Source organism: Rhineura floridana, chromosome 5 (genome assembly GCF_030035675.1).
Source record: "Rhineura floridana isolate rRhiFlo1 chromosome 5, rRhiFlo1.hap2, whole genome shotgun sequence".
NCBI lineage: Eukaryota > Metazoa > Chordata > Lepidosauria > Squamata > Rhineuridae > Rhineura > Rhineura floridana.
In genome coordinates this window covers 142869592-142882297 of record NC_084484.1, presented here as the reverse complement: position 1 = coordinate 142882297, position 12706 = coordinate 142869592, and the positions used below count along the sequence as shown (strand labels likewise).

The following is a 12706-nucleotide window of genomic DNA, read 5'->3' as shown; positions in this document are numbered from 1 at the left end:
AATTGAAGCTTCTTATTTCCTATAATGGCTTTCTGGTGACTGGCCTGGCCTGAGAGCACTTAAACTCCTCTTGCCAGAAGCAAGTAGGCTAGATTAAATGTTCCCTACCCAGGCTCCATCTTTCAACTAAGATTTCTATCTTAATTTCCAATCAGATAAATGTTTTTGTTTGAGTGGTATGCTCCAAGCAACTGTGGTTGATGCTTAATGTATCATGCTTAATGACATCAGTAGGGCCTGTCGAGTAGGACTGTAGAGCCCCAGCTCCCTCAGGAGGATCAAGGAGGGGGGCTGGATGAGCATCAGTGCCGGCTGCTAGGGCAAGGGGAAGAATCAGAGGGTGTTGAGACTTTCAAGGACGAGGCAGAAGGGTGTGTGTTTAACACTGTGCCAGTTCCCACGGACAGTTCTCCCACTGAAGAAGACCGCGCTCAGCTTCCAGACACCCCCATAGAACCATTGGGGGATGTCTTGGTGCATGCGACAACTCCACCTCCCTGAGCTCCCCCCTTGGCACGTCACGCACTTTTCCACCTCCTGAAGCCGAGTCGGCACCTATTGAGGCTGTATTGTTGGATGAGCCAGCGGAGGCACGCCCCCTTTCGCCCTGCACCAGACACCGGGAGAAGCGCTTCGGTCAGAGGGAGGGTCTTTGATGAAGTTAGAGATTACGGGTGAAGACCTTTCCTAATTAAGCCTGCTCCCCCCTGACCGGGGTGCTGACTCAACTTCCTTCACATGCTGCAGAATTTACTTAGGTAGCCTAGTTAGGGATTGCAGTGAGCTAGCATAGTGTGCCTATGAAATGTATTGCCTTCGATGTTACTTTAATAAAATAGGAATTGGTTCCATCCTCGTCTCCATCTCGTGAGTCTCGCTTTGGGCAGGACAGCGACATCAGTAGGGCTCACCCTATAACATCACTAGGGCCCACCCAAGGTTTGGGATGCTTCTGACGTGGCAACCCTGTTGGGACAATATGAATGATATAGAATAAGAGACCCTGAGAGTGGGCCATTTTGCACCAAAAGAGCCATAAAACCAGCTTTAGATTTCAATTTAAAGCAAGTTAATTTGCAGCTAAGTAAGGCTATCCAATTAAACAAGGTACTATGGTTTATTAAAACAGTCTGTGACATGTACATCATAAAGGAAATATTGTTCCTTTCCATCTAAGTCTGGGAAATGCTAGGCTACTAACACTATGGGACTACTTCAACAGTCTCTAGAGTTCTCAGAGCACAGTTTCCTGGGCTACTGTTTCTGACAAGTAAGCTTTTACATTCAGATCCACTGGCCCAGGTAGCTAATATGTGATTCTAGCCCTCCAGTGCTGGTGATGGCCAGTAGTGTAAAAGATACTGTTACTGAAACTGAGAATGCAAAATGTACACATCTATAAACTTCTGAGCCAGATAGCACAGTCAGATAGCACCACCTGGTTGGCCACTGTGAGAACAGGATGCTGGACTAGATGGGCCACTGGCCTGATCCAGCAGGCTCTTCTTATGTTCTTATGTTCTTAAAATCACTTTTATCAAGGAGTAGAAAAACAGTAATTTTTCAGGAGCTTCTGAATAAATACTCTCCCCCTTGTCCTTGCTTGACCTGTAGAAACTGAAAATTGTTTTGATTATGACAGTGTACAAAGCTTATGTTTCTTAGTGCCAAATTTGAACTGTAGTTGGTTGAGCAAGAACTACAGCTTGAGCAAAGTGAAAATTTATAGGGTGTCAGATGAAAATGCAATAGAGAACTAGTTACAGATAAGTAAGAGAGAATGTGTGATAAACACTGGGAACATTATGTAGACTTTTACAGTATAAACATTCACTGCATTTCCAGATTTCAGAAGGAGAGAGCTCTTGGGAATAGAAGAAAAGTATTTTCTTTACTTTTTTTCAAGAAACTTCCAGGAATCTGGCCCATATTTTAGTAAACTCTCACAGCTTCCAGACCTATTGGAATGTCCACCTACAAATTATTGATCACTGAGAAATAAAAGTTTGAACTTTGGCAGTATTCTATATTTTGCATGGTAGAGAAATGCTGGGTGCCCCTTCTGGTAAAGCAGAGTTTTGTTATGGAAAATTTCAACAGGTTTTTTCCTGCATGCTATTTGTTTAATAAAATGATTTCCAAATAGGGTTGCCAGGTGTCTGGTTTTCACCCAGAGACTCCTGTTTTAGGAGGTCCTGTCTGGGTCTCCGGGTGAGTCACCTTAATCTCTGGACTCTTAGTTTTCATTTAAAAAAAAGTTTAGGTGGTCTGGTTCAAAAGATATAAACCAAAATGTCACTACCACCACCCACAACTTCTGTTAGTACTAGCTGCTCTAATTCCTGCCCTTTCAGGTTTTTAGCCAATAAATGAAATCAGGATTGTGATTGACAAGATTTGTTGACACACATCCCCAGGAAATATCCCATTTCAAGTTCTGAGAACAGTTTTCTTTTTCTGCTTGTCTCACATCAGGAATTCAGTAAATATATAGCTTTTAGCAGCATAAAGAGTACATTCTCTGTACACAAGTGGGACTTATGAGTAAACATGCATGGGACTGCACTACAACAGAAGATCACAGCAAGATCTTGGTGGACATACACAGTAAACAATTATAGTTATAATAAAAGTGCATGCAGGTTTTTTAGTTACTTGCAAAAATGGCATATTATACGTTTTATCTTTCAAATAATTTTTGAACAGAAGTTTTTTAAAGTGTACATGCTACATTCTAATTAAGAATTCAAATGAGTTTAAATTTTACTTGATTGTTGAAGAAGGCAGTTTATTTGTCTTACCCATAACCTATTTGAAAACCTTCCCAATAGGAAGCTTTTCTCGGTGTAAAGCTGAAATGTTAATTCCACATATCTGGGAGTTAACCCCATTGAATTCAGTTGGATTTACATTTCAGTATACATAGTTAAGATTGTGCTGAAAATCAGGGGGATCCTTGACTGAACATAGAAAAAGATTGTGTTGTAAATATTTCTCTTCCCCCTGATTCTTTTATTTTATTTTATTTTTTAAAAAACAGTGTGGCAGGGCTTACTTAGGTGTCACAGCTTTTATTTGGCAGGAAATTAATAATTGTTTTTTAAAAAAATGTTCTGCTATGGCCAACTGGTTTTGATAATAAACTATTATACGGGGTATATGTATTTTTACATCTCCAGTGTGTGTGTGTATATATGGAATATTTCCAACAACCCTGTGAGGTAGGGTTGGAAATCAAGGCAGCTCACAACAAGAAATAAAGCCATTTAAAGTCCAGTAACCATAAAACATGTATAAAACAGTTGCAAAACAGCTTAAAGTGGCATGATTCTGAATGTTGGGTTGGGTGAATGAAATTCCTTATCACTGAATTGTAGTCCTGCACATGCTTCCCTGTCTGAGTAAGCCCCATTGAATACATTGGGACTTGCTTCTGAGTAAACATGCATAGGATTGCACTAGAAATATATTTACAGGTTGTGTAAATAATAAATATATTTGACATTCATGCCTATATAAATATTTCTTAGACTATCTCTTGATATGTATCTGATTTCACACTATGGTTATAAATTATAATTTCCTCTAGATTTTAAGTGTGCCCTTCTTCCTTGAGGTAGTCATGTTCCCCCTCTGTTTTTTTCACCCTGTGGGGCAGATTACGCTGAGAGATGGTGCGTAGCCCATGGTCAACCAGTAAATCAATGTGCTACCAGGCCAAGTTCATGGTGTGCTTTCCGTGTTACGGGTTCCACATAGTACTTGTTCAGCTCTTACAAGAAATCAGCCATTTAGTATGGCAGCACCTACGCTTTGGAACTCCCTGACTATTGACATTAGGCAGACTCCTTCATTTTAAAATTCTTTTAAAATTGTTCTTTTTAATTCACTAATGAATGCACAGCATACCTAGGGCAGATCCACATCATTCATTTAAAACACATTCAACACACATTTGAAGTACATGAATCCCATCACAGAATCATGGGAACTGTAACTTCTTAAAGGTAGTGGGAACAATAACTGTGAGGAGGAAACTACACTTCTCAGGATTCTTTATGGGAAGCCATGCACTTTATATGCAAGTTGGATGTGTTTTAAATGTATTGTGTGGATCTACCTAATTAAAAGCCTGCATGTAAATCATTTTAATTGTTTTTTTAAAATGGAAATGAGCTATAAAGTTTACTGGGTGATAATGGGCTACTCTCTCAGCCTAATCTGCCCCGCAGAATGAAAACCATAGAGGGAAACCATGACCATCTCCATTGGAAGGGCACATTTAAAATGTAGAGAAACTAATAATGTACAACCATAGTGTGAAATCAAATACTTATCAGGACATAGTATGAAGAAATGTTTATATAAGCATGAATGTTAAAGATGTTTATTATTTACACAACCTGAAAAGATATTTGTAGTGCAATCCTGTGATTGTTTACTCAGAAGCAAGTCCCAATGTATTCAGTTGAACTTACTCAAACAGGGAGGCGTGCACAGAACTTCAACCTCCAATGATAAGGAACTTCACCCAACCCAAAATTCAGAAACATGCTACTTTAAGCTATTTTGCAACTGTTTATGCTTTTTATGGATTTTATTTTTATTGGATGTTAAAGGGGTTTATTTGTTGTTATGAGCTGCCTTGGTTTCCAATCAGCAACCCTACCTCACAGGGTTGTTGGGAAGACTCCATACACACACACACACACACTGGAGATGTAAAAATACATAGACCCCATATAATAGTTTATTGTCAAAACCAGTTTGTCATTGTATAACTTCAAAAAAAATAAAATCAGTATTAGTTTCCTACATACAGTAATACCTCGCATTAACATACTCAATGGGACCAGAGCGAGTACGTAAACCGAAAATGTCCTTAAAGTGAAGCATTACCTTTTAAAACTTTTTTTACCTCTCCTTCATGCGGAGCCTCAAAGTCCCACGCTAAAGCCTCTGCTGCTGCACTGCCGCGCTTCTCAGCTGATTGCGATCGCGCCTCCCAGCTGATTTGCGGTGGCACGATCGCATCTATTTCCACCCCCACCGCTAAAGCCTCTGCTGCTGCGCTGCGTTTCTGGAGAAATACAGACATATGGAGCATGTATGTTATAGCGAGGCGACGTTAAGTGAAGCAACGTTTAGCGGGGTATGCCTGTAATAAAAGCAGTGATACCTATGTAAGACCTGCCTAATTAATTTAAAAATAGGAGGGGGGGGAGAGAAAGATTTACAACACAAACACAATCCTCTCCTATATTTACTCAAAAGTCCCATTCATTTGCAGCACAATCCTAACCATGTCTACTCAAAAGTAAATCCTATTGAATTGAAGGGGGTTTACTCTGGGTATGTGGGATGAGCATTGCAGCTTTACTCCCAGAAAAGCAAGTATTGGATTAAAAGTTCATATTGGGAAGGTTTTCAAAACATTGCCCTCTTCAACAGTCCAGGAAAATGTAAACTTGTTTGACTCCTGCACACAAGAGAAAAAAAGACTTTTAGTACTGCTGAAAGTTATATACTTAATCAATTTATGAGATTTTTAGTTATACAGGAAAAAACAGTTTTCTACCTTTGCAATGGGGTTTAGGTACTGCCTGGAGGCCCAGAAATCCCTTGTCAATCACAAACCTGACTTCACTTACTGGCTACAAACCTGAAAGGGTGGGGTTAGAGCAGCCAGCTAAGAGCTCATTTCACAGAAGTTGTGGGGGGCATGCCTGACATTTTGCTGTATATCTCTTGAACCAGACCACCTCGAAACTTATTTTTTTTAAAAAATGAATGCTGTCAGTCCAGAGATTAAGCTGACTCACCCAGAGACCTGGAGATGACCCCAAAAATCTAGAGTCTGCAGGCTAAAACTGGACACCTGGCAACCCTAGTCCTGTTGAGTTTTATGGGGTTTAGTCCCTTAGTAAGTGTGTTTAGAATTGTACCCTTTCAGTAGCATCCATCTTTAGTCCCGAGTGTTCCCATCTAACATCTCCACAATGTAGGCTTCCTTCCTACAATGGCCTTCTGGTAACTGGCCTGGCCTTAGGGCACTTGAACCCTTCTTGCCAGAAGCGAGTAGACTACATTAAATGTTCCTTACCTAGGGTGTCTAAGCAGGTGAGAAGGAATGATCCCGTCACTTTAGCTGGACCCGGAAACATCCTTATTTAGCTAAGATTTCTATCTTAATTTCCAATCAGATTTTTTTTGTTTGCGTGGTATGCTCCAAACATCTGTGATTGATGCTTAATGTATCATGCTTAATGACATCACTGGGGCCAGCCCCATGACATCACTAGGGCCTGCCCCTGAACTCTCAGGGTTTGGGATGCTTCCGACCTGGCAACCCTAGGACTCTTTTTCTGTTTGCATTTTATTTATTTATTTATTTATTTATTTATTTATTTTATTTTATTTTATTTTATTTATAGACCGCCCATAGCGAATAGCTCTCTGGGCGGTGAACAGCAGAGGTAAAATACAAAGTTACAATAAAACATACAAAATCACAACAAAGTAGAATAAAAACATTAAATATAAAACATGAACGTTAAAATGCCTGGGAGTATAACCAGGTCTTAACCTGGCGCCTAAAAGAAAGTACCGTAGGCGCCAGGCGTATCTCCTCAGGTAAGCTGTTCCATAGTTCGGGGGCCACCACAGAAAAGGCCCTGGATCTAATAACAATCCTCTGGGCATCCTGATGGGTTGGTACCCGGAGGAGGGCCTTAGATACTGAATGAAGTGAACGGGTAGGTTCATAGCGGGAGAGGCGTTCCATCAGATATTGCGGTCCCACACCGTGTAAGGCTTTATAGGTCAAAACCAGCACCTTGAATCTGGCTCGGAAACAAATAGGTAGCCAGTGCAAACGGGCCAGGACAGGTGTTATATGCGCGGACCAATGGGTCCCCGTCAACAACCTGGCTGCCGCATTTTGCACTAGCTGAAGTTTCCGAACGGTCTTCAAGGGCAGCCCTACGTAGAGTGCATTACAGTAGTCCAATCTAGAAGTTACCAGAGCGTGAACAACAGAGGCGAGATCGTCACTGTCCAGATAGGGGCGTAGTTGGGCTACTAAGCGAAGATGGTAAAATCTTTATCTCTGACCTCGCTCTCTTATATCCATAGAAGCAACAACCGTGGTTCCATGCCCTCCCCATGGCATCACTAGGGCCCTCCTCATGACATCACTAGGGCCCACCCCTATGACATCACAAAGGCTGCCCCATAGCATTACTAGGGGCTGCCACCCCTGAAATATCAGGGTTTGGGATGATTCTGACCCGGCAACCCTATTTCCAAAAGAGAAATTCTGTATTCATTGCCACAGGTTCACTGTGTGTGGTACTTCCACCAGCACAAAAATATCTTCTCAGTGCAAGGAATGTTACTGGGTAATTATCCTCTTCAAGGTGCAAAGAGTAATTTCCATCCAAATAGGAACTATCTGTTGACTATGGCACTGAGTACAGTTTGCAAAACATTGTAGTTTAGATACAGATGACTGCCCCTCTGATGATCAGGAAAGAGCAGCTAACATTTCAACTTTTCAGCTAACAAGTGTCTGAACTTGATGTACAGTGTAATCTAGAGCATTTGTCTTCAGCTTGTTTCTTGGGCCAGTACTGTGTCATGGTTTGATCTAAGGTGAGTTGCAACAGCAGCATAAAAGAGCTTTTTATTGCCTTACATTTTCTTGTCTTTCCCAAAACATGCTCTTTGAAAATGAATGAAAACCAATCCAAACCCCAAATGTATTGTAGGAGAGTTAACTCATTTCAAACCTATCATAATGTTATCATGGTTATATTCACCCCAATTATATCCTAATTATTTTATCATTATTTAATGGATTTCTAGCCTGCCTTTTGGGGTGTATACCTTCCCAAGGCAATATTATACTACAACATTAAAATGCTAAAATTTAAAACAGCAGTAAAAAAAATTAACAATAGTAGCAATTGAAACACTGAAATATAACAGTCATAAAATCAGCTGAATGCAGACTGGAATAAAAAAATAGGATTTTCCTAAAAGCCAACAGAGCTGTATAAATTTCCTTGGGAGGGCATTCTGGCAATATGGGGCCACCACAGAGTCACTGGTACCCACCAACCTAATTTTTTCATCTATAGACTAGAGAACAGGGCATGGATGCCAACCTGAAAGTTCAGCAGGTACATATGGGTGTAGGCCAGGGTAGCTAACCATTGCACCTTCACATGTTGACTATTGGTGATATTGGCTAGTGCTGATGGGAATCCCAAAGCCACAGATTAGCCATCTCTGATGTAGCTGGTTGTTCTCAAAGCCTGGTCCCAAACCATTTAGGGCTTTAAAGGTCAATATTAGCACATTAAATTGGCCTAAAGCAAATAGGTAGCCTATTGCCTATCCTAAGCCTATTGCAATGAAAGTTCAGTAACAGCACTTTAATAATATTTATAGTAAGATATATATTTCTTCTTTGTTTGTCATAAAACATAAATGTTAGTTCATATATTTCCTGAGCAAGCATGTATTCCAGCTGGTTGCTCTAACAATTGGAATATATATATTTGTAATTAAATTGAGCCTTTATGTAACCTAAAGCAATATTTTTAAAACTTTGGTCATGCAGCCCACATGCCTTTTGTACTGTAGAGTTATGTCTGCTTATAGATAAGGCATATGCAAAGATACAAAACAAGACCACATGATCAACTTGAAGGCTACTTCATCAATCATGTGGATCCTTATTTTGAAACAAGTCCCACTGAATAATGTAGAATTTACTTCTGAGTGAACGTACGTATGACTGGATTATGAGAAGCATAGGATTGTAGTTACTTGGGGGAAATGATGTCTCTCCAAAAGATGGAAAGCAAATACCTATGTTGTTTGATTGGTAAAGTAATAAATATTAATAATTTCATTATTAATGAACACCATTGCATAACTCATATAGAGATGGACATGAAAAAAAGAGTACAAGATTATCTGTGTGGAATCAATGTATGATTTAGGTAAGATACAACACACTTTGATTCTGGTGCATGTGATGACTTACTAGGGCAAATTCAACGTATTTGAGAGGTTGCCTTGACAGGAGAACTTTAAACTTGAGCTCCTGAAGAAGGTTGTCAACAACTGAAACACATTGGCATTTTATTGTTTTACAAGGACTATTATTTGATAGAGTCATGTTTTCAGTACCACTTTGAGACTTTGCCTCTTTTTTTGCTTCCTTTCGTTTTTAGTGGTACCAGCTCTATTTCCTCCCCTAGCATCAAGCCACAATATTAAATTAATGCATTTTTATTTTGCTGCAAAACTGCACAATAACTGACAACAGTTCTTTATTTACAAAGAAAAGCAGCCTTTCATGAATTGATATGTATATCATAAATTCAGTTTTAAGAGATTATATGTTTGCTTTAAATTCAGATTTTCATTTTAGTCAGATTATTTGTATAAGAGAATTTTATTATATCCAAAATCTTTTTTTAAATTAAAAATCTAATAAATTATAAAAATCTGATTTTGTTTTAATCTGCTTTTTATTTATTTTTAAATTATTGATTTTTATCCACTGTGCTTCATTTACAAGAGCAATATGCATACAAGTGCAATACCGTGAAACAAGATCTCAGACAAAATAGGGATGTATGAATATCCTATTGCTTGTCCCAAAAGGAGTCAAGCCTTTGCAATGGTTCAACTGAATTCTCACAGCAGCTCAAGTTTTTTGTTGAAAACTCAGTGAACACTCACAAAAAGTGTGAAAGGCACTTGCAGAGCTCCCCCCTCCCCACTTCCTGCCTTCACTGTCCTCAATCCAAGAAACTTATGTTGGAACAGGGCAGTTCGATGGTTCCAGATCCCAGTGGGGAAATTACACTCTTCACATCATTTTTGCTGGAGTTTCTTGGACTGGTAGAGACTGATAGTTTCAGTCCCCAGTGGGAAAGGACACTGCAACAGAGCCTGCTAAATACCTGCTTCCTTTCTTGAGTCTTGGGCAGGGGGAAAGGGAGGAAGCAAGAGCTCCATAGGATCAAAGCAAGCTGATAGCAGGGCCGTGCTCATCTTTATCCTGGTACTGAGAATTCGAGCAGGAACATTTGCTTTTGTGAACCCCTCTACTGAAATGCTTGCAGCACTCCTAATACAAACTTATTTGGATCCATCTAGGTCTTGCTATGATCTTTTATGTTCCTTTTTCCACCATATGAAGTTGTTTGGGTTTTTTTACACAGATTATCATGCTATTTTTCAACAAAACTGTGAGTAGGTTTTTATTTGTTTGTTTATTACATTTATATCCCACATTTATGGGTTTCCCACAGGCATCTGGTTGACCACTGCGAGAACAGGATGCTGGACTAGATGGGCCATTGGACTGATCCAGCAGGCTCTTACGTTCTTATTTCCTCCAAGGAGCTCAAGGTGGTGTATATCGTTCTCCCCCTCTTCATTTTATTCTCATAACCCTGTGAGGTAGATTAGGCTGATAGACAATGACTGGCCTAAAGTCAGCCAGTGAGCTTCATGGCTGAGTTTTGAACCCTAGTCACCCAGGTCCTAGCTGGACACTCTAGCTACTGTACCACACTGGCTGTCGTTTATTTTATTTTAAAAGTATTTCTATACCACCTTATCATTAAAAATAAGGGCAATGTACAACCATAAAACACCATTAAAAACAGCAATCCTAATGTTTCCTATAGGGATATCATAGAAGTAGTCTCAGTGTCTTATCCCACATAACATTGTCTTAGGAGAGTACCTCTGAGAAAAAGTACTCTTTTGTGTGTGATCCAATACATAGGGTACAACATAATCCATTTCACTTGTTTATTGGCACAATAAAGAAGTTGTATGGGGGTATCTATGTAGCATCCTGTTGGAATGGCCATGCCACTGTGTTCTTCCAGTACACACATAACACACAAAGTGGCAGAAGTATGTGTGATATGATGTTACTCATATCAATATTTGTTACATTTTACATGCTTTTTCTAGTCATGTTTTTCCCAGCACTATGCTACTGCTTTTTTCACGTTGCTGTTTCCTGTTTATGTAAACATCAAGAGAACTTAGTTTTTACATCTTGAGAACTAAGGATATCTGGAAGTCTGACTTATTTGTGTGACTTAGGCAATCATCCCAAAGTACATGGTTTTCTGCTTCCACAGGGTGTAGATCAGAGGTAGCCAATGTAGTGTGCTGGGCTACAACTCCCATCGGTACTGACCATTGGCCTTCTTGGCTGGGGTTGATCGAAGTTGGAGTCCAGCAACAAGTGGAGGGCACCACGTTGGTTACCCCTGGTGTAGATGACTGAAAGTCTGCATATCAGCGAACTATCAGTTATCTAATAAGCTGATACCAGATAAGGTGGCTGCACATTCTTGAGAGGTGCTGCAGCATCCACATCTTGTATAAGCTCACTGTCAGTAGAATCAGTTTGCAAATATATAACTTAGCTGTCAGTTGACACTTTCACATGACATTCTTTGCTTTTGCAGATGCAGCATTTGGCAGAAGGCTTCTGCAGAAGCCCTTTGAAGTCATTCCTTTTGTGTATTTTCCAATAATAAAGACAACCCCACCTCACAACCACAAGAGGGGGAGGAAATGTGAATGCACTGCAAATTTCTCTTTTCAATGGTTCAGTAGTAGGACAGACCGTCTGCCTTTGGGTTGAGGTGAAAGAGGGGGCAGGTTTCTGCAGTTCTGCAGAGTTTATTGGTTCCAGGAAACTAGGTTTGGGAAGCTCTGGGTGCACAGGCTTAGACAATTTGAGTTGAGTGGGATACCCTGTTTTCTCACTGATCTTTCTCTTGCGCCTCTTAATTGAAGCTGTTTTCTGCAGTTTCCTTTACATTCTAGGAGTTCCATTTTTGTAAGATCTGACAGTCTTTTCCAGAGGAAGTGTTTTCGCAATAATAAAGACTGCTCCGCCCACCCATAACCATTGAGAACAGGAAGTTTCAAATGTCCTTTTCTCTTGACTCTCTGCCAGTTAGAAAGATGAGGGATAACTTCAAAGATGAGGGATAACTTCAACTCAGTTGTATAAAAAGCATGAGTAAGTTAGAACAGAGATGTTCTTTCAGTAAATAAATATCAGAGGTGGGGAGGGAAGCATTGCTAAATGCTGATTTGTTAGAATTTACATCTGCAGGGAAGGAAACTCTGTAAGAGAGAAAACTTAGACAGTTTCCAGTGTGTGTGTACTGTGTTAGGTGCAGGGTAGATGTGCCTTCTGCTTACGTGAATTGTAAGTAATAGGATATGACAGACCATATCAGCGACGAGGTGCTGATTAATGAGTAGCTCAGGAAAGAAGGTCAACAAGTGATGAAGGGTCACAATCCAATTTATGAAAAGGGGAAAGAGGAGTATCAAAGCATTAGTATGAGGAGTTATGTAGAAAGGCCATTAATCAGTGTTGTCTTTATAAAATACCAAAATGTTTTTCTTGACTTTATTCCCTTTGCAAGCCAACATTGTAGACAATGGAAAATATAAGCATATTAAACTATATCTTCAAGGACCTCAGTGATACATAAAAGAAGACATCCAGTACAAAAAGCAGATAAATTATTACTGTATTTTTGAACAGTTATTCTTTCTAGAACCACTCATGAGTGATTATGTTCCTCTTTGATAAAACATGCAAAATTTATACAATGGTGGCTACACGTCTGTCTCT

General features: G+C 39.8%; 1 protein-coding gene across 19 annotated transcripts in view; it reads left to right on the top strand.

The window, feature by feature from the left end:
- The window catches only part of ZBTB20 (zinc finger and BTB domain containing 20), a 798165-nt gene that overhangs the window by 730894 nt on the left and 54565 nt on the right, over nt 1-12706 (top strand). For all 19 annotated transcript variants that reach the window (XM_061628379.1, XM_061628375.1, XM_061628369.1 and 16 more), the window contains one exon: nt 10335-10434. The gene's annotated coding sequence lies outside the window, so the exon portion shown is untranslated. The remainder of the gene's footprint in view (nt 1-10334; nt 10435-12706) is intronic.